At 48.7% G+C, this 22,464-nt stretch overlaps 1 protein-coding gene and 2 pseudogenes across 4 annotated transcripts in view; 2 read left to right on the top strand and 1 right to left on the bottom strand.

Annotated features, from left to right (window-relative positions):
* NRXN3 (neurexin 3) overlaps positions 1-22,464 on the top strand; it is a 504,944-nt gene that overhangs the window by 95,560 nt on the left and 386,920 nt on the right. The window lies entirely within an intron of this gene.
* Positions 1,754-1,880, top strand: LOC130296048 (U2 spliceosomal RNA; annotated as a pseudogene).
* On the bottom strand, positions 2,148-2,225 carry LOC130296058 (U2 spliceosomal RNA; annotated as a pseudogene).

Consider the following 22,464-nt stretch of genomic DNA (forward strand, 5'->3'; position numbering starts at 1 on the left):
AACTCAGCATTCTTTCTCCTCCAAACATGACGAGTTGAGTTTATACCTAAAAGTTCTACTTTGGTTTCATCTGACCATATGACATTCTCCCAATCCTATTCTGGATAATCCAAATGCTCGCTAGCAAACTTCAGACGGGCCCGGACATGTACTGGCTTAAGCAGGGGGACACGTCTGGCACTGCATGATGTGAGTCCCTGGCGGTGTAGTGTGTTACTGATGGTAGCCTTTGTTACTTTGGTCCCAGCTCTCTGCAGGTCATTCACTAGGTCCCGCTGTGTGGTTCTGGGTTTTTGCTCACCATTCTTGTGATCATTTTGACACCACGGGGTGAGATCTTGCATGGAGCCCCAGATCAAGGGAGATGATCAATGGTCTTGTATGTCTTCCATTTTCTAATAATTGCTCCCACAGTTGATTTCTTCACACCAAGCTGCTTGCCTATTGCAGATTTGGTCTTCCCAGCCAGGTGCAGGTCTACAATTTTGTTTCTGGTGTCCTTCGACAGCTCTTTGGTCTTGGCCATAGTGGAGTTTGGAGTGTGACTGAGGTTGTGGACAGGTGTCTTTTATATTGATAACAAGTTCAAACAGGAGCCATTAATGCAGGTAACAAGTGGAGGACAGAGGAGACTCTTGAAGAAGTTACAGTTCTGTGAGAGACAGAAATCCTGCTTGTTTGTAGGTGACCATAATTTGCAAATAAATCCTTTAAAAAAATCAGACAATGTGATTTTATGGATTTTTTCTCATTATGTCTCTCATAGTTGAGGTTATAAGCTATGATGAAAACTACAGCCTCTCATCTTTTTAAGTGGGAGAACTTGCACAATTGGTGGCTGACTAAATACTTTTTTTGCCCCACTGTACATAGTTCTTTGGAAATTTGGAATTTGTCTTTTCATATTGGAAACAGTTTATGGATTTATACGATTTACATAGGGCTTCATTGTGTAGAATTCGTACACGATTGTGATACGATTTTAAATCTGGGTGAAAAAAAACCTGGTCTACCATGATTTCCCCACCCCTGTTTTTAAAATTGGACAAAATCTGGTGCGGAGCAAAACTGATGCATGTGTTAGGAACTTGGGAATGAAGAAAATGTCCAGCAGGGTCTTCTCAGAAAAGGATAGTCACCTGAAAACGCAGACTTACAGGAATGTACAAAACAAGGTGACACGTTACGTTATCTATTGTACACAGCCTTTAGTCATGTGTTGGATACGATTACTCAATAGACGTCAATGGATACAACTTCATATACAGTTTTGGACAATTTGCAGGTGAAAAATCGTGAGCTCAATTCGGATGGTAAAATTGTGATGTGAACCCAGACTAAGATGAAGTTATGTTAATATGGAGGCATTGCTGCTATCCAACCAATAAGACTTGATGTACAAGTTTCCATTAAGAGCCTTGATGCCTCTAATAACAGTTGGAGGGTCACGTACAGAGGAGAGGATGGGAGGAGGGTGAGGGTCATTTCATATACATCCAGAGTTATATTGAGGTTGGAGGAAGAGAGGTTCACTGATGTTATTAGTACCACAAATAAGGATATATATATATATATATATATATATATATATATATATATATATATATGTTATGATCCATTGCATGCTGCGATTGGGCTTGCGATAGACCGCATCCTCTGTGCAAGTTTTTTTAATGTAACACGTTTGCACTTTTTCTTGCACTTTGGGTGATTCCTCGGCTCTTGGATAATAATAAAAAAAAATTGGGTAGCTATATCTCGGCCTTTTGGCTAAGATCAAGTGTAGTATCTGTTCTTATCAGGTAATAAATAAGTGGACGAGTGCAGATATACTGCCTGGTCATCCGGCCGGATCTATAAAAAAAATTCCCTGATCCTAGACAGAAGGCCAGGATACCAAGGGTGAGTGCCAAAGGTGAAGAGTAATGGTGCAGTGCTTTCACACCCAGTGAGTTTTGGCACCTCAGGGTCACCACTCCCCAAGGCACAGAAGTACCTCAGCTCTACACCCCCCAACCTCATGGCGAGATCCGGAGGAAACAGGTCACATCAGGACAGCCGTCGAGCTGATTCCTCAGAACCAGCCCTGGAACGCCCCTATACACCTGCCTCCTCCATGCTGCACCCATCCCCTCCAGCCCCACACCGGTGGGACTTCTCTACCAGTATGAAACTGATAAGAATTGATAATACACTTGATCTTAGCCAAAAGGCCAAGAAGCGATTTATTTATTATTTTTTGTATGTCACTGTGCCACTTTTATGTGTCTGTTTTTATACACAGGATTTGTCAGTATAGCTCTTCTGGGTGTCCCTCCTGGCGTTCTAGGGGAGGTGTGTGTGGCCATTAGGTTCCTCACCTCCCTGCAACCCCTGGGCATCTTGGCTTCTGTCAAGATGCCATCTGTATACTGCTCCTCGGCTGATAGCTTGGTTAACACATAGGTTGAAGCCAGGTGCATTTTCGGGCCCTTAGTAGCTTCGGCGAAAACGGGCATCGAACCTGGATCCTTGCAGGTGCCTTTTGGCCCGGAGGTGAGGGTAGGTTTGTTGGGGGGCCTTTCTCCTGTTGGAGAAGGGCTTACCGATAGACCGCATCCTTTGTGCACGTTTTTTAGTGTGACACGTTTGCACTTTTTCTTGCACTTTGGGTGATAGAGAGCACTTGCCTCGGCTCTTAAAAAAATCTGTTCTTATCAGGTAGTCCACTGGTAGGAATGGATGGCTACATGGAAGAGCAGGTGTGCCGGGGTGTTCCGGGGCTGGTGCCACAAAACCAGCTTAACAGCTTCCCTGATGTGACCTGTTTCCTCAGTGTCTCGCCATAAGGCTGGGAGGATCTAGAGCCGAGGTAATTTGTGCCTCTGGGAGTTTTGACCCTGAGGTGCCGAAACTCACTGGGTGTTATAACTCACTGAGTGAACGCACTGCACCATGCTCTTCACCTTTGGCACTCATCCTTGGTATCCCGGCCTTCTAGCTAGGATTAGGGAAATGTATATAGATCCGCCGGATGACCGGGCAGTAAGTGCACTCATTCACTTATTTATTATTTTTGTATGTCACTGTGCCACGTTTCGTGTTTTTATTTGTACACAGGATTGGCAGGATGCGGTAGCCCTTCTGGGTGTCCCTCCTGGCGGTCTAGGGGAGGTGTGTGTGGCCATTAGGTTCCTCGCCTCCCTGCAACCCCTTGGCATCTTGGCTTCGGTCAAGATGCCATCAGTATACGGCTCCTCGGCTGATACCTTGGTTAACGCCTAGGTTGAAGCCAGGAGCATTTGCGGCCCGTTAGTAGCTTCGGCGAAGGGGCAACGAACCTGGATCCTTGCAGGTGCCTTTTGGCCCGGAGGTGAAGGGTAGGTTTGTTGGGGGACCTCTCTACTGTTGAAGGGCTTAGCGATAGACCGCATCCTTTGTGCACGTTTTTTTGGTGTGACACGTTTTTACTTTTTCTTGCACTTTGGTTGAGAGCACTTGCCTCGGCTCTTACAAAAATAATAATAATTGGGTAGCTGTATCTTCTGTCATGGGGGGGGGGAGGTGGCCTGTGCCTGCTGCTACTTGGGGGGGGGGGGGGGAATTACCTGCTGTCATGTGGGGTACCTGTGGACATGTGAGGTGCCTGTGCCTGCTATCTTGGATGAGGGGTACCTGCTGTCACGTGGGTGTACCTGCTGTCATGTGGAGTGCCTGTACCTGCTGTCATGTTGCGGTGCTTATACCTGCTGTCATGGGAAGGGGTACCTATTGTAATGTGGGGTTCCTGTAACTGCTTATATATAGGGGGGGGTACCTGTTGTAATGTGGGGTTCCTGTAACTGCTTATATATAGGGGGTACCTGTTGTAATGTGGGGTTCCTGTAATTGCTTATATATAGGGGGGTACCTGTTGTAATGTGGGGTTTCTGTAACTTCTTATATATGGGGGGGGGGGGGTACCTGTTGTAATGTGGGGTTCCTGTAATTGCCTATATATAGGGTGGTACCTGTTGTAATGTGGGGTTCCTGTAATTGCCTATATATAGGGGGTACCTGTTGTAATGTGGGGTTCCTGTAATTGCCTATATATAGGGGGTACCTGTTGTAATGTGGGGTACCTATAACTGCTTATATATAGGGGGGTACCTGTTGTAATGTGGGGTTCCTGTAATTGCCTATATATAGGGGGTACCTGTTGTAATGTGGGGTTCCTGTAACTTCTTATATATGGGGGGGGGTGCCTGTTATAATGTGGGATTCCTGTAACTTCTTATATATAGGGGGAGGGGGTACCTGTTGTAATGTGGGGTTCTTGTAACTTATATATATAGGGGGGTACCTGTTGTAATGTGGGGTTCCTGTAACTGCTTATATATAGGGGGGGCACCTGTTGTAATGTGGGGTTCTTGTAACTGCTTATATATAGGGGAAGGGGTACCTGTTGTAATGTGGGGTTCCTGTAACTGCTTATATATAGGGGGGTACCTGTTGTAATGTGGGGTTCCTGTAACTGCTTATATAAGGGGAGGGGGGACCTGTTGTAATGTGGGGTTCTTGTAACTTCTGAAATGGTGGGGGGGGGGGTACCTGTTGTAATGTGGGGTTCCTGTAACTGCTTATATATATATAGGGGGGCACCTGTTGTAATGTGGGGTTCCTGTAACTGCTTATATATAGGGGGGGGTACCTGTTGTAATGTGGGGTTCCTGTAACTGCTTATATATAGGGGGGGGGGGTACCTGTTGTAATGTGGGGTTCCTGTAACTGCTTATATATAGGGGGGGGTACCTGTTGTAATGTGGGGTTCTTGTAACTTCTGATATGGTGGGGGGGGGGTACCTGTAGTAATGTGGGGTTCCTGTAACTGCTTATATATAGGGAGGGGGTACCTGTTGTAATGTGGGGTTCTTGTAACTTCTGATATGGTGGGGGGTGGGTACCTGTTGTAATGTGGGGTTCCTGTAACTGCTTATATATAGGGGGGGGCACCTGTTGTAATGTGGGGTTCCTGTAACTGCTTATATATAGTGGGGGTACCTGTTGTAATGTGGGGTTCTTGTAACTTCTGATATGGTGGGGGGGGGGGGTACCTGTTGTAATGTGGGGTTCCTGTAACTGCTTATATATAGGGGAAGGGGCACCTGTTGTAATGTGGGGTTCCTGTAACTTCTGATATGGTGGGGGGGGGGGGGACCTGTTGTAATGTGGGGTTCTTGTAACTTCTGATATGGTGGGGGGGGGGTACCTGTTGTAATGTGGGGTTCCTGTAACTGCTTATATATAGGGGGGGGGCACCTGTTGTTATGTGGGGTTCCTGTAACTGCTTATATATAGGGGGGGGCACCTGTTGTAATGTGGGGTTCCTGTAACTGCTTATATATAGGGGGGGGGCAACTGTTGTAATGTGGGGTTCCTGTAACTGCTTATATATAGGGGGTACCTGTTGTAATGTGGGGTTCTTGTAACTTCTGATATGGTGGTGTGGGGGGGGGGGGCGTACCTGTCCTTAGTTACACCTGGAGTTTGAGGTCTTGATGTTCCGCGCCTTCTTGCTGTATTCATTGTCTTGGATGATGAATCTGTTTCTTTCTTCGGTCATTGAGGTCATGTGACATCCGATCAGGTCCTGGGTGTGTGTGATAGAAGCTATAATATAATTATATATTGTGAAGATGTCATAAGGACCTACATTGTCCTCCAGTGTGACGTCTGCGGGCTCATCGGTTACGGTTAGAGCTGCAGAGTATTTGGAGTTTTGGCTCAGTCTGGAGCCAAGACCCAATCATTGGTTATATTATATATTATCACTCTGCTGATTGCATCCTGTTTCTGAGCTCTGAGCACCCCCTTCTGGAACAGAGGTGCACTGCAGCCCACCCCACCTTTGGCCATCCATAGAGAACTCTACATTACTCTTCTTTTAACTCTGCCTGATCACTGTAGGTGATCTGTGGATGATATGCAGACGGTAGGTGATCTGTGGATGATATGCAGACGGTAGGTGATCTGTGGATGATATGCAGACGGTAGGTGATCTGTGGATGATATGCAGACGGTAGGTGATCTGTGGATGATATGCAGACGGTAGGTGATCTGTGGATGATATGCAGACGGTAGGTGATCTGTGGATGATATGCAGACGGTAGGTGATTTGGGGATGATATGCAGACGGTAGGTGATCTGTGGATGATATGCAGACGGTAGGTGATTTGGGGATGATATGCAGACGGTAGGTGATTTGGGGATGATATGCAGACGGTAGGTGATCTGTGGATGATATGCAGATGGTAGGTGATTTGGGGATGATATGCAGACGGTAGGTGATCTGTAAGCGATCTGTGAACGGTAGGTGATCTGTGGATGATAATCAGATGGTAGGTGATCTGTAAGCGATCTGTGTACGGTAGGTGATCTGTGGATGGTAGGTGATCTGTGGATGGTAGGTGATCTGTGGATGGTAGGTGATCTGTAGGTAATCTGTGGACGGTAGGTGATCTGTGGATGGTAGGTGATATGTAGGTAATCTGTGGACGGTAGGTGATCTGTGGATGGTAGGTGATATGTAGGTGATCTGTGGATGGTAGGTGATATGTAGGTGATCTGTGGATGGTAGGTGATATGTGGATGGTAGGTGATCTGTGGATGGTAGGTGATCTGTGGATGGTAGGTGATCTGTGGATGGTAGGTGATCTGTGGATGGTAGGGGATATGTAGGTGATCTGTGGATGGTAGATGATCTATAAGTGATCTGTGGATGGTAGGGGATATGTAGGTGATCTGTGGATGGTAGGGGATATGTAGGTGATCTGTGGATGGTAGGTGATCTGTGGATGGTAGGTGATCTATAAGTGATCTGTGGATGGTAGGTGATCTGTGGATGGTAGGTGATCTATAAGGGATCTGTGGATGGTAGGTGATCTGTGGATGGTAGGTGATCTGTGGATGGTAGGTGATCTGTGGATGGTAGGGGATATGTAGGTGATCTGTGGATGGTAGGTGATCTGTGGATGGTAGGTGATCTGTGGATGGTAGGGGATATGTAGGTGATCTGTGGATGGTAGGTGATCTATAAGTGATCTGTGGATGGTAGGGGATATGTAGGTAATCTGTGGATTTCATCTCATGGCAGTCAGAGCGATCATCACCACAGGGGGATCTTTGTGCCATTTGCAGTCGTCATTTTCATCACCAGTTTTTTTTCTAGTGAAACTGTAAATAATGAATAATCTCCCAACCATCTCCTTGTGCCAGCCTCACCCTGACCCTCTCTAACCATCTCCTTGTGCCAGCCTCATCCTGACCCTCCCTAACCATCTCCTTGTGCCAGCCTCACCCTGACCCTCTCTAACCATCTCCTTGTGCCAGCCTCATCCTGACCCTCCCTAACCATCTCCTTGTGCCAGCCTCATCCTGACCCTCTCTAACCATCTCCTTGTGCCAGCCTCACCCTGACCCTCTCTAACCATCTCCTTGTGCCAGCCTCATCCTGACCCTCCCTAACCATCTCCTTGTGCCAGCCTCATCCTGACCCTCTCTAACCATCTCCTTGTGCCAGCCTCACCCTGACCCTCTCTAACCATCTCCTTGTGCCAGCCTCACCCTGACCCTCCCTAACCATCTCCTTGTGCCAGCCTCATCCTGACCCTCTCTAACCATCTCCTTGTGCCAGCCTCACCCTGACCCTCTCTAACCATCTCCTTATGCCAGCCTCATCCTGACCCTCCCTAACCATCTCCTTGTGCCAGCCTCATCCTGACCCTCCCTAACCATCTCCTTGTGCCAGCCTCATCCTGACCCTCCCTAACCATCTCCTTGTGCCAGCCTCATCCTGACCCTCTCTAACCATCTCCTTGTGCCAGCCTCATCCTGACCCTCCCTAACCATCTCCTTGTGCCAGCCTCATCCTGACCCTCTCTAACCATCTCCTTGTGCCAGCCTCATCCTGACCCTCCCTAACCATCTCCTTGTGCCAGCCTCATCCTGACCCTCTCTAACCATCTCCTTGTGCCAGCCTCATCCTGACCCTCCCTAACCATCTCCTTGTGCCAGCCTCATCCTGACCCTCTCTAACCATCTCCTTGTGCCAGCCTCATCCTGACCCTCCCTAACATCTCCTTGTGCCAGCCTCATCCTGACCCTCTCTAACCATCACCTTGTGCCAGCCTCATCCTGACCCTCTCTAACCATCACCTTGTGCCAGCCTCATCCTGACCCTCCCTAACCATCTCCTTGTGCCAGCCTCATCCTGACCCTCTCTAACCATCACCTTGTGCCAGCCTCATCCTGACCCTCTCTAACCATCACCTTGTGCCAGCCTCATCCTGACCCTCTCTAACCATCACCTTGTGCCAGCCTCATCCTGACCCTCCCTAACCATCTCCTTGTGCCAGCCTCATCCTGACCCTCTCTAACCATCACCTTGTGCCAGCCTCATCCTGACCCTCCCTAACCATCTCCTTGTGCCAGCCTCATCCTGACCCTCTAACCATCTCCTTGTGCCAGCCTCATCCTGACCCTCTCTAACCATCTCCTTGTGCCAGCCTCATCCTGACCCTCCCTAACAATCACCTTGTGCCAGCCTCATCCTGACCCTCCCTAACCATCTCCTTGTGCCAGCCTCATCCTGACCCTCTAACCATCTCCTTGTGCCAGCCTCATCCTGACCCTCTCTAACCATCTCCTTGTGCCAGCCTCATCCTGACCCTCCCTAACCATCTCCTTGTGCCAGCCTCATCCTGACCCTCCCTAACCATCTCCTTGTGCCAGCCTCATCCTGACCCTCTCTAACCATCACCTTGTGCCAGCCTCATCCTGACCCTCTCTAACCATCACCTTGTGCCAGCCTCATCCTGACCCTCTCTAACCATCACCTTGTGCCAGCCTCATCCTGACCCTCCCTAACCATCTCCTTGTGCCAGCCTCATCCTGACCCTCTCTAACCATCACCTTGTGCCAGCCTCATCCTGACCCTCCCTAACCATCTCCTTGTGCCAGCCTCATCCTGACCCTCTAACCATCTCCTTGTGCCAGCCTCATCCTGACCCTCTCTAACCATCTCCTTGTGCCAGCCTCATCCTGACCCTCCCTAACCATCTCCTTGTGCCAGCCTCATCCTGACCCTCTCTAACCATCTCCTTGTGCCAGCCTCATCCTGACCCTCCCTAACAATCACCTTGTGCCAGCCTCATCCTGACCCTCCCTAACCATCACCTTGTGCCAGCCTCATCCTGACCCTCTCTAACCATCTCCTTGTGCCAGCCTCATCCTGACCCTCCCTAACCATCTCCTTGTGCCAGCCTCATCCTGACCCTCTCTAACCATCTCCTTGTGCCAGCCTCATCCTGACCCTCTCCAACCATCTCCTTGTGCCAGCCTCATCCTGACCCTCTCTAACCATCTCCTTGTGCCAGCCTCATCCTGACCCTCTCTAACCGTCTCCTTGTGCCAGCCTCATCCTGACCCTCCCTAACCATCTCCTTGTGCCAGCCTCATCCTGACCCTCTCTAACCATCACCTTGTGCCAGCCTCATCCTGACCCTCTCTAACCATCTCCTTGTGCCAGCCTCATCCTGACCCTCTCTAACCATCTCCTTGTGCCAGCCTCATCCTGACCCTCCCTAACCATCACCTTGTGCCAGCCTCATCCTGACCCTCTCTAACCATCTCCTTGTGCCAGCCTCATCCTGACCCTCTCTAACCATTTCCTTGTGCCAGCCTCATCCTGACCCTCTAACCATCACCTTGTGCCAGCCTCATCCTGACCCTCCCTAACCATCTCCTTGTGCCAGCCTCATCCTGACCCTCTAACCATCACCTTGTGCCAGCCTCATCCTGACCCTCCCTAACCATCTCCTTGTGCCAGCCTCATCCTGACCCTCTCTAACCATCTCCTTGTGCCAGCCTCATCCTGACTCTCTCTAACCATCTCCTTGTGCCAGCCTCATCCTGACCCTCCCTAACCATCTCCTTGTGCCAGCCTCATCCTGACCCTCCCTAACCATCTCCTTGTGCCAGCCTCATCCTGACCCTCTCTAACCATCACCTTGTGCCAGCCTCATCCTGACCCTCTCTAACCATCACCTTGTGCCAGCCTCATCCTGACCCTCCCTAACCATCTCCTTGTGCCAGTCTCATCCTGACCCTCTCTAACCATCACCTTGTGCCAGCCTCATCCTGACCCTCTCTAACCATCACCTTGTGCCAGCCTCATCCTGACCCTCTCTAACCATCACCTTGTGCCAGCCTCATCCTGACCCTCCCTAACCATCTCCTTGTGCCAGCCTCATCCTGACCCTCTCTAACCATCTCCTTGTGCCAGCCTCATCCTGACCCTCCCTAACAATCACCTTGTGCCAGCCTCATCCTGACCCTCCCTAACCATCACCTTGTGCCAGCCTCATCCTGACCCTCTCTAACCATCTCCTTGTGCCAGCCTCATCCTGACCCTCCCTAACCATCTCCTTGTGCCAGCCTCATCCTGACCCTCCCTAACCATCTCCTTGTGCCAGCCTCATCCTGACCCTCCCTAACCATTTCCTTGTTCCAGCCTTATCCTGACCCTCTCTAACCGTCTCCCTGTGCCAGCCTCATCCTGACCCTCTCTAATCGTCTCCCTGTGCCAGCCTCATCCTGACCCTCTCTAATCGTCTCCTTGTGCCAGCCTCATCCTGACCCTCTCTAACCATTTCCTTGTGCCAGCCTTATCCTGACCCTCTCTAACCGTCTCCCTGTGCCAGCCTCATCCTGACCCTCTCTAATCATCTCCTTGTGCCAGCCTCTGCCTGACCCTCTCTAACCGTCACCTTGTGCCAGCCTCATCCTGACCCTCCCTAACCATTTCCTTGTGCCAGCCTCATCCTGACCCTCTCTAACCATCTCCTTGTGCCAGCCTCAGCCTGACCCTCCCTAACCATCTCCTTGTGCCAGCCTCATCCTGTCCATTGATGGCTAACCTCATCCGCCATCCTCGCCTTACCCTTTGTACCCATCTCCCTGTGCCAACCTTCCAGACATAATTTAACTTGTTCATTGCCTTTCTTCATCCTTGTCCACTCCTGCTGTCTCTGTGCAGTATCACCCCCCATCCTGTCCTTCTTCTTCCACCTTTTCTGGAGGTGACGGCTGTGATTAGTGGTGGACATGTTAATGTGGCAGGCTTTTAGTGGTGTGAATGTGTTTTATTGCCATGAAGTCATCTCCCTCCAGAAGAGAAGAGAAGGTCCCTGTGCCCCTCTCCCCACAAGGCAATCACAGGTTGATGTATATGGCGTCTTTCATCTCCACCCAGCAACAGAATTGGTTGGCGACCCCAGGAATGCCTAAAACTTGAAGTCCTGCCAAGTAGTAGTGATCATTTGATTCCGTTAATGTGTCCTGTGTAATATTCAGACCTGGCCACTAGGTGCTGCTCTATGACACCTCCCTATGTACATCTTGTTACTTGTGCAGTGTCCTCTGTTACACACTGTGTATAATAAACTTCTACGTGTATGAAGATGTTTGTGTGTATGGAGGTGTATGTGTATATGTATGGAGGTGTATAAGTATATGTATGCAGGTGTTAGTGTATGTGATGTGTATATGTATGGAGGTGTATATGAATGGAGTCAGATATAGGGCACGCTCTGTTCGGGCTCTGCACAGGTTGGGGTATCTAGTATAGACAATAGGTGATGCCATCAGTCAGGACCTACAGGGCGCGTGCTCTGTTCGGGCTCTGCACAGGTTGGGGTATCTAGTGTAGACAATAGGTGATGTCATCAGTCAGGACCTATAGGGTGTGCGCTCTGTACGTGCTCTGCATAGGTTGGGGTATCTTGTATAGACAATAGGTGATGCCATCAGTAAGGACCTATAGGGCGTGCTCTGTTCGGGCTCTGCACAGGTTGGGGTATCCAGTATAGACAATGGGTGATGCCATCAGTCAGGACCTATAGGGTGCACGCTCTGTATGTGCTCTGCACAGATTGGGGTATCTAGTATAGACCATAGGTGATGCCATCAGTCAGGACCTATAGAGCGCGTGCCCTGTACGGCCTCTGCCGCTCTCCCCTGGTTGTAGCGTGCAGCCTTGTCCCTGGGCCCGCTCCACAGGTTCAGGAGCTATGCTGTTTCCAGGGTAACCTGGCTATTTAAAGAACGTGGTAATTGGCCTGTTGCGTCTGTGGCCGACTTACTGCTCGGTGCGGCTGTGTCCTGGACCTGGGGGGACGTTTAACCACAGGAGCAGAGAAGGGGGCTTCTCTGGGTGCTGTGTGCCCCTCATTATGTCTTACCTCTCTACACGTAAGTATTTCTGGAGTTGTGTGGATGTCAGTATATTATATAGGTATATATACTATAGCTGATAGTCAAATGTAAAGAGTATCACATTTTATTGACACAAAATACAACAGGACAGGACATTGCATAATACAAGACCTTGTATTATGCAATGTCCTGTCCTGTTGTATTTTGTGTCAATAAATTATTTTGCCTAATCGAGCAGCGCCATCGCCAGCCTTTTTCTTCCGTTTTACTCCTGCCTACTTGCTGACCCCCTTGAGGACATCGGCCGTACCAGCAGGATGCAGCTCCAGATCCCACATCTTTACCCCAACACGGATGGGTTATACGCATGAACCCAAGGTTCACATAAGGTGAGCATACTACCACCCTAAGACCTAGGGACCCATTAATCCCATGGAATTACACGTGGCGATGTCCTCTCTTTTTTTTTTTTTGTTCTCTCCTATATTTCACAACCTCAAACAGTCACACTCCAAACTCCACTATTACCACAAGTTTACCACAAGTTTATTGAAAGAGCTTGAGTAACCATACAGTCTTCATTACACTTCATACAATAAATTACAATCATACGTAGCATGACAGTACAATATACAGCACAGGTTCCCTAGACTATACATTGTACCATATGCTGCACTAACATTCCGCTCCATCATTCATTATCGTAAAAGAAAACAACGCATAACAAACTGTGATCAGGGAAGGTATTGGGTCTATGGGGTAGGGAGGGGCGGATCACAGGGCTAAACTACTCAGCAAACGTGTGTGGAGGTGGTGAAGTAGAGGGGTTTTAGTCCTCTTCTTTATCAATGTCCGGACTGTCCAAGAAGGAATAGTCTCTAAGCAGGCTATGGATGAACCTGCCGCAGTCCTGGACGGACATGTCCTCCCTGTTGAAGATGAGGCGGTTCCTGGCAAACCATATAGCGTCCTTTAAATAGTTCATAAGGCGCCAGGCCTCCTGGATGGCCTCCACATCGTGAACCGCAGGAAAAAAGTCCATAAAGCATTGAATGGTATGATAAGTTATTCCAGGGTACCGAGTCTCTAAGTTCAAGTTCCAGGGCTTTCAATAGAACCTGCGCAAAGGGGCACTGCCAGAAGACGTGCACAGATGCACATAGGGGCACCTGGGGCAGTACCTGGTTCTTCTAAGGGCACGGGCATGCATGAATGACCTCAGAGATAGTCCCCCTTGAATGGCCATCCACAACATTGTAGGATTTCTAATGAATTAATTGGTAAATTTGCCAGTAAAATAAGTATTTGGTCACCTACAAACAAGCAAAATTTCTGACTCTCACAGACCTGTAACTTCTTCTATAAGAGTCTCCTCTGTCCTCCACTTGTTACCTGTATTAATGGCTCCTGTGTGAACTTGTTATCAGTATAAAAGACACCTGTCCACAACCTCAGTCACACTCCAAACTCCACTATGGCCAAGACCAAAGAGCTGGCGAAGGACACCAGAAACAAAATTGTAGACCTGCACCAGGCTGGGAAGAGTGAATCTGCAATAGGCAAGCAGCTTGGTGTGAAGAAATCAACTGTGGGAGCAATTATTAGAAAATGGAAGACATACAAGACCACTGATAATCTCCCTCCATCTGGGGCTCTATGCAAGATCTTACCCCGTGGTGTCAAAATGATCACAAGAACGGTGAGCAAAAACCCAGAACCACACGGGGGACCTAGTGAATGACCTGCAGAGAGCTGGGACCAAAGTAATAAAGGCTACCATCAGTAATACACTACACCGCCAGGGACTCAAATCATGCAGTGCCAGACGTGTCCCCATGCTTAACCCCTTGGGGACGGAACCCATTATAACCCTAAGGATGGGAGCATTTTTTGCAATTCTGACCACTGTCACTTTAAGCATTAATAACTCTGGAATGCTTTTACTTTTCATTCTGATTCTGAGATTGTTTTTTCGTAACATATTCTACTTTATGTTAGTGGTGAATATTTGTCGATACTTGCATCATTTCTTAGTGAAAAATTCAAACATTTGATGAAAAAATAAAAAAATTTGCATTTTTCTAACTTTGAAGCTCTCTGCTTGTAAGGAAAACATTCATCCCAAATAAATTATATATTGATTCACACATACAATATGTCTACTTTTATATTTTCATCATAAAGTTGACAAGTTTTTACTTTTGGAAAACATCAGAGGGCTTCAAAGTTCAGCAGCAATTTTTCACAAAATATTCAAAATCGGAATTTTTCAGGGACCAGTTCAGTTTTGAAGGGGATTTGAAGGACATTCATATTAGAAATACCCCATAAATGACTCCATTATAAAAACTGCACCCCTCAAAGTATTCAAAATGAAATTCAGAAAGTTTGTTAACCCTTTAGGTGTTTCACAGGAATAGCAGCAAAGTGAAGGAGAATATTCAAAATCTTCATTTTTTTACACTCGCATGTTCTTGTAGACCCAGTTTTTGAATTTTTACAAGGGGTAATAGGAGAAAAAGCCCCCCAAAATTTGTAACCCAATTTCTCTCGAGTAAGGAGATGCCTCATATGTGGATGTCAAGTGTTCGGCGGGCGCAGTAGAGGGCTCCGAAGGGAAGGAGCAACAATGGGATTTTGGGAGTGAATTTTTCTGAAATGGTTTTTGAGGTGCATGTCACATTTAGGAAGCCCCTATGGTGCCAGAACAGCAAAAAACAAAACACATGGCCTTCTATTTTGGAAACTACACCCCTCACGGCAAGTAACAAGGGGTCCAGTGAGCCTTAACACCCCACAGGTGTTTGACGACTTTCCGTTAAAGTCGGATGTGTAAATGAGAAAAAAATTAAAATGTTTCACTAAAGTGCAGTTTTTTTCCCCAAATTTACAATTTTTACAAAGGGTAATGGGAGAAAATGCCCCCCAAAATTGGTAACCCCATCTCTGAGTATGGAAATACCCCATGTTAGCGTGTAAAATGCTCTGCGGGCAAACTACAATGCTCAGAAGAGGAGTCACATTTGGCTTTTGGAAAGCAGATTTTGCTGAAATGGTTTTTGTGGGGCATGACGCATTTAGGGAGCCCCTATGGTGCCAGAACAGCACAAAAAAAAAACACATGGCATACTATTTTGGAAACTACACCCCTCAAGGAAGGTAACTGGGTACAGTGAGCCTCAACACCCCACAGGTGATTGACAAACTTTCGTGGGATGTGAAAATGAAAAATAAGATTTTTAACAATAAAATGCTGGTGTTACCCCAAACTTTTCATTTTCACTAGAAGTAATAGGAGAAAATGCCCCACAAAATTTGTAACCCCATTTCTCTCAAGTAAGGAAATACCTCATATGTGGATGTTAAGTGATCTGTGGGTGCACTAGAGGGCTCAGAAGGGAAGGAGCGACTTTGGGCTTTTGGAGAGCGAATTTTGCTGAAATGGTTTTTGGGGGCATGTCGCATTTAGGAAGCCCCCATGATGCCAGAACAGTAAAAAAAAAAAAACCACATGGCATACTATTTTGGATACTACACCCCTTACAAAATGTATTAAGGGTTGCAGTGAGCATATACACCCCACTGGCATTTGACAGATCTTTGGAACAGTGGGCTGTGCAAATTAAAAATAATATTTTTCATTTTTACGGACGACTGTTCAAAAAAATCTGTCAGACACCTGTGGGGCGGAAATGCTCACTGCATCCTTGTTACGTTCCGTTAGGGGTGTAGTTTCCAAAATGGGGTCACATGTGGAGGGTGTCCACTGTTCTGGCACCATGGAGGCTTTGTAAACACACACAGCTTTCAATTCCAGCCTATTTCTCTCTCAAAAAGCCCAATGGCGCCCCGCTCTTCTGAGCATTGTAGTTTGCCCCGCAGAGCACTTTACATCCACATATGGGGTATTTATGTACTCTGGAAAAAAGCCACCCAAAATTTGTAACCCCATTTCTTCTATTACTCCTTGTGAAAATGAAAAATTTGGGGTAACACCAGAATTTCAGGGGAAAAAAACGAATTTTTTATTTTCATGACCAAATTGAACAAAAATTTGTCAAAGACCTGTGGGTTGTTAAGGCTCACTATACCCCTTGTTACGTTCCGTGAGTGTAGTTTCCAAAATGGGGTCACATGTGTTTTTTTTGTGTTCATGTCAGATCCGCTGTAACGATCAGCCACCCCGGTGCAAATAACCAATTTAGGCCTCAAATGTACATGGCGCTCACTCCTGAGCCATGATGTGCGCCCACAGAGCATTTTACGTACACATATGGGGTACTTCCATACTCGAAATTGCGTTAGAAATTTTGGGGGTCTTTTTCTCCTTTTACCTCTTGTGAAAATGAAAAGTATGGGGCAACACCAGCATGTTAGTGTAAAAATTTTAATTTTATTACACTAACAGGCTGGTGTAGCCCCCAACTTTACCTTTTCATAAGGGGTAAAAGGAGAAAAATCCCCCCAAAATTTGTACCGCAATTTCTCCCGAGTATGGAGATACCCCATATGTGGCCCTAAACTGTTTCCTTGAAATACGACAGAGCTCTGAAGTGAGAGAGAGCGCCATGCGCATTTGAGGCCTAAATGAGGAATTTGCAAGAGGGGCAGACCCCGATACAAGGATGGGGCTTGTCTCCACCAAAACCCTACAGCAGTGTTTCCAAAACAGGGTGCCTGCAGCTGTTGCAAGACTCCCAGCCTGCCAGGATAGTCTATGGCTATCCGGCAATACTGGGAGTTGTGGTTTTGCAATAGCTGGAGGCTCTGTTTAGGAAACACTGCTGTATGAGAAGTTTTTCATTTTTATTGGGGAGGGGGGGCGTGTATGGGGGTGTATATGCAGTGTTTTACGTTTTATTATTTGGTAGTGTAGTGTTTTTAGGGTACACTCACACAGGCAGGGGTTCCCAGTAAATTTTCCGCTGGGAGTTTGAGCTGCGGTGGGAAATTTGCCGCAGCTCAAACTTGTAGAAGGAAACCCACTGTAAACCCGCCCGTGTGAATGTACCCTGTACATTCACATGGGGGAGCACACCAAACCTTCAGCTGTGGCAAAATGACAACTCCCAGAATGCACTGTACAGGCTGTACATGCTGGGAGTTGTAGTTTTACAACAGCTGTAGGCACACTGGTGGAGAACTACTGAGTTAGAAAACAGACTCTAGCTCAGTGATTCCAACCCGTGTGCCTCCAGCTGTTGCAAAACTACAACTCCCAGCATGTACGGTCTGTCAGTGCATTCTGGGAGTTGTAGTTTTGCAACAGCTTGAGGCACACGGGTTGGAATCACTGAGTTAGGAAACAGACTCTAGCTCAGTGTTTCCCAACCAGTGTGCCTACAGCTGTTGCAAAGTACAATTCCCAGCATGGCCAGACAGTCAGGGATGCTGGGCGTGTAGTTCTGCAATATCTGGCCCTTCAGATGTTGCAGAACTACAACTCCCAGCATGCCTGGACAGTCTGGGCATGCTAGGAGTTGTAGTTATGCAACAACTGGGAAGGAACAGTTTGGAGACAGCTAAGTAGTGGTCTGCAAACTGTAGCCCTCCAGATGTTGCAAAACTACAACTCCAAGCATGCCCAGACTGTCCAGGGATGCTGGGAGTTGTAGTTCTGCAACATATGAAGGGCCAGATATTGCAGAACTACATGCCCAGCATCCCTGACTGTCTGGCCATGCTGGGAATTGTACTTTTGCAACATCTGGCGGGTTACATTTTGGAGACCACCGTATAGTGGTCTCCAAACTGTGACCCTCCAGATGTTGCAAAACTGCAACTCCCAGTATGCCCAGACAGCCTTTGGCTGTGTGGGTATGCTGGGAGTTGTAGTTTTGCAGCTTTTAGAAGGCCATAGTGAAGGTCACTTAACGCAATCTTCACTGCAGCCTTCTCCATGCCGCATTTTCCGTCCACACTCTTCCTGCTGGAGCCGCTGCTCCTGGATGCCGCCTCCGCCAGACCGGGTAAGCTGGCCATGCTCCCCCCCTCGCTGCCTGTGATCCCCCCCGCTCTGCCCCGACTTCAATCGGTGGGCAGAGCGGGGGAAATGAACTCTAACGATCCTTATTGACCAAATACTTATTTTCCACCATAATTAGCAAATAAATTCTTTAATAATCAGACAATGTGATTTATAGATTTATAGATTTTTCTCATTCTGTGTCTCATAGTTGAGGTTATAACCTATGATGGAAATTACAGCCTCATCTTTATAAGGGGGAGAACAGGTACAATTGGGGACTGACTAAATACTTTTTTGCCCCACTGTGGTTGTGTGTGTTGCACCTGTATATAGGTAGTTGTGTGTGTGTTGGATCTGTGTATAGGTAGTGGTGTGTGTGTTGCTCCTGTGTATAGGTACTTGTGTGTGTTGCTCCTGTGTATAGGTACTTGTGTGTGTTGCACCTGTGTATAGGTAGTTGTGTGTGTCTTGGACCTGTGTATAGGTAGTTGTGTGTGTGTTGGACCTGTGTATAGGTAGTGGTGTGTGTGTTGCTCCTGTGTATAGGTAGTTGTGTGTGTTGCACCTGTGTATAGGTAGTTGTGTGTGTCTTGGACCTGTGTATAGGTAGTTGTGTGTGTCTTGGACCTGTGTATAGGTAGTTGTGTGTGTTGCATCTGTGTGTGTTGGGCCTGTGTATAGGAAGTGGTGTGTTTGTTGCACCTGTGTATAGGTAGTTGTGTGTGTCTTGGACCTGTGTATAGGTAGTTGTGTGTGTCTTGGACCTGTGTATAGGTAGTTGTGTGTCTTGGACCTGTGTATAGGTAGTTGTGTGTGTTGCACCTGTGTATAGGTAGTGGTGTGTCTTGGACCTGTGTATAGGTAGTGGTGTGTGTGTTGCACCTGTGTATAGGTAGTGGTGTGTGTGTGTTGCACCTGTGTATAGGTAGTGGTGTGTGTTGCACCTGTGTATAGTTAGTGTAGCAGTCTCATTGTACCATGCAGTGTTTGCACATCGGGTTGTGTTTTTGCGGTGCAGCAACGGCTTCGTCACGCATCAGTCAGTCTCCGCTGTTGTTCTGGACTCAATCATGACCGGGAGTCAATCACAGATTCTCTGACACGGTGATAATAGTGCGGCGCACACACTTAACCATTCCTCTCCCACAGGCAGATCCTTGTTCTCCTGAGCGTCACCTCACGCAGTTGTGTATATCGCCAGAATCCCTGTGCAGGGATCAGGACTGATGTGCCCCCCTCCCCCCAGTTTTGTGACTCAACATCTGCTCCCTGAAAGGCGATTATTACGGCTTTGTTCCCCTCGGAGGCCGCTCATTATCTGTCAGAGAGGCAACAAGGTGCCTGTTAACATGACAGAAAAGGACGTAATCGCGCTGCGTGTGATGCTGCTGTGTTTGTGGATGTTGAGGGGGTTTCTTGTTTTGATGTTTACGTCCTTGGGGTTGTATTTTGTGCTTGGATTTTATTACATGTGTGGCCTCTCTGGGTAAAGTGTTCCTGCATACTATGACCGCTTACTGCAACAGTTGTGTGAGGCGCTGTCCACTGATAGATCGGGGGGTGATATGTGAGGCGCTGTGAACTGATAGTTTGGGGGGTATGTGACGCACTGTCCACTGATAGATCGGGGGGTGGTATGTGATGCACTGTCCCCTCATAGTTCGGGGGCTATGTGATGCACTGTCCCCTCATAGTTCTGGGGCTATGTGATGCACTGTCCCCTCATAGTTCGGGTGGTATGTGATGCACGGTCCTCTCATAGTTCGGGGGCTATGTGATGCACTGTCCCCTCATAGTTCGGGGGGGTATGTGACGCACTGTCCCCTCATAGTTCAGGGGCTATGTGATGCACTGTCCCCTCATAGTTCGGGGGCTATGTGATGCACTGTCCCCTCATAGTTTGGGGGCTATGTGACGCACTGTCCCCTCATAGTTCGGGGGGGGGGGGGGTATGTGACGCACTGTCCCCTCATAGTTCGGGGGGGTATGTGACGCACTGTCCCCTCATAGTTCGGGTGGTATGTGACGCACTGTCCCCTCATAGTTCGGGGGGGTATGTGATGCACTGTCCCCTCATAGTTCGGGGGGGTATGTGACGCACTGTCCCCTCATAGTTCGGGGGCTATGTGATGCACTGTCCCCTCATAGTTCAGGGGCTATGTGATGCACTGTCCCCTCATAGTTCGGGGGGGTATGTGACGCACTGTCCCCTCATAGTTCGGGGGCTATGTGACGCACTGTACCCTCATAGTTCGGGGGCTATGTGATGCACTGTCCCCTCATAGTTCAGGGGCTATGTGATGCACTGTCCCCTCATAGTTCGGGGGGGGGGTATGTGACGCACTGTCCCCTCATAGTTCGGGGGGGTATGTGATGCACTGTCCCCTCATAGTTCGGGTGGTATGTGATGCACGGTCCTCTCATAGTTCGGGGGCTATGTGATGCACTGTCCCCTCATAGTTCGGGGGGGTATGTGACGCACTGTCCCCTCATAGTTCAGGGGCTATGTGATGCACTGTCCCCTCATAGTTCGGGGGGGTATGTGACGCACTGTCCCCTCATAGTTCGGGGGGGTATGTGATGCACTGTCCCCTCATAGTTCGGGGGGGTATGTGACGCACTGTCCCCTCATAGTTCGGGGGCTATGTGATGCACTGTCCCCTCATAGTTCAGGGGCTATGTGATGCACTGTCCCCTCATAGTTCAGGGGCTATGTGACGCACTGTCCCCTCATAGTTCAGGGGCTATGTGATGCACTGTCCCCTCATAGTTCGGGGGGGTATGTGACGCACTGTCCCCTCATAGTTCGGGGGGGTATGTGATGCACTGTCCCCTCATAGTTCGGGGGGGTATGTGATGCACTGTCCCCTCATAGTTCGGGGGCTATGTGATGCACTGTCCCCTCATAGTTCTGGGGCTATGTGATGCACTGTCCCCTCATAGTTGGCGGGCTATGTGATGCACTGTACCCTCATAGTTCGGGTGGTATGTGATGCACTGTCCCCTCAAAGTTCGGGTGGTATGTGATGCACTGTCCCCTCATAGTTCGGGGGCTATGTGATGCACTGTCCCCTCATAGTTCGGGGGCTATGTGATGCACTGTCCCCTCATAGTTCGGGGGCTATGTGATGCACTGTCCCCTCATAGTTCTGGGGCTATGTGATGCACTGTCCCCTCATAGTTCGGGTGGTATGTGAGGCACTGTCCCCTCATAGTTCAGGGGGTATGTGACGCACTGTCCCCTCATAGTTCGGGGGGGGGGGGGTATGTGACGCACTGTCCCCTCATAGTTCGGGGGGGTATGTGACGCACTGTCCCCTCATAGTTCAGGGGCTATGTGATGCACTGTCCCCTCATAGTTTGGGGGCTATGTGATGCACTGTCCCCTCATAGTTCTGGGGCTATGTGATGCACTGTCCCCTCATAGTTCGGGGGCTATGTGATGCACTGTCCCCTCATAGTTCGGGTGGTATGTGATGCACTGTCCCCTCATAGTTCTGGGGCTATGTGATGCACTGTCCCCTCATAGTTCGGGTGGTATGTGATGCACTGTCCCCTCATAGTTCGGGGGCTATGTGATGCACTGTCCCCTCATAGTTCGGGGGCTATGTGATGCACTGTACCCTCATAGTTCGGGGGCTATGTGATGCACTGTCCCCTCATAGTTCGGGGGCTATGTGATGCACTGTCCCCTCATAGTTCGGGTGGTATGTGATGCACTGTCCCCTCATAGTTCGGGTGGTATGTGATGCACTGTCCCCTCATAGTTCGGGTGGTATGTGATGCACTGTCCCCTCATAGTTCGGGGGCTATGTGATGCACTGTCCCCTCATAGTTCGGGTGGTATGTGATGCACTGTCCCCTCATAGTTCGGGTGGTATGTGATGCACTGTCCCCTCATAGTTCGGGGGCTATGTGATGCACTGTACCCTCATAGTTCGGGGGCTATGTGATGCACTGTCCCCTCATAGTTCGGGGGCTATGTGATGCACTGTCCCCTCATAGTTCGGGTGGTATGTGATGCACTGTCCCCTCATAGTTCGGGTGGTATGTGATGCACTGTCCCCTCATAGTTCGGGTGGTATGTGATGCACTGTCCCCTCATAGTTCGGGTGGTATGTGATGCACTGTCCCCTCATAGTTCGGGGGCTATGTGATGCACTGTACCCTCATAGTTCGGGGGCTATGTGATGCACTGTCCCCTCATAGTTCGGGGGCTATGTGATGCACTGTACCCTCATAGTTCGGGGGCTATGTGATGCACT

Source organism: Hyla sarda, chromosome 11, assembly GCF_029499605.1.
Source record: "Hyla sarda isolate aHylSar1 chromosome 11, aHylSar1.hap1, whole genome shotgun sequence".
NCBI classification, from domain to species: Eukaryota; Metazoa; Chordata; class Amphibia; order Anura; family Hylidae; genus Hyla; species Hyla sarda.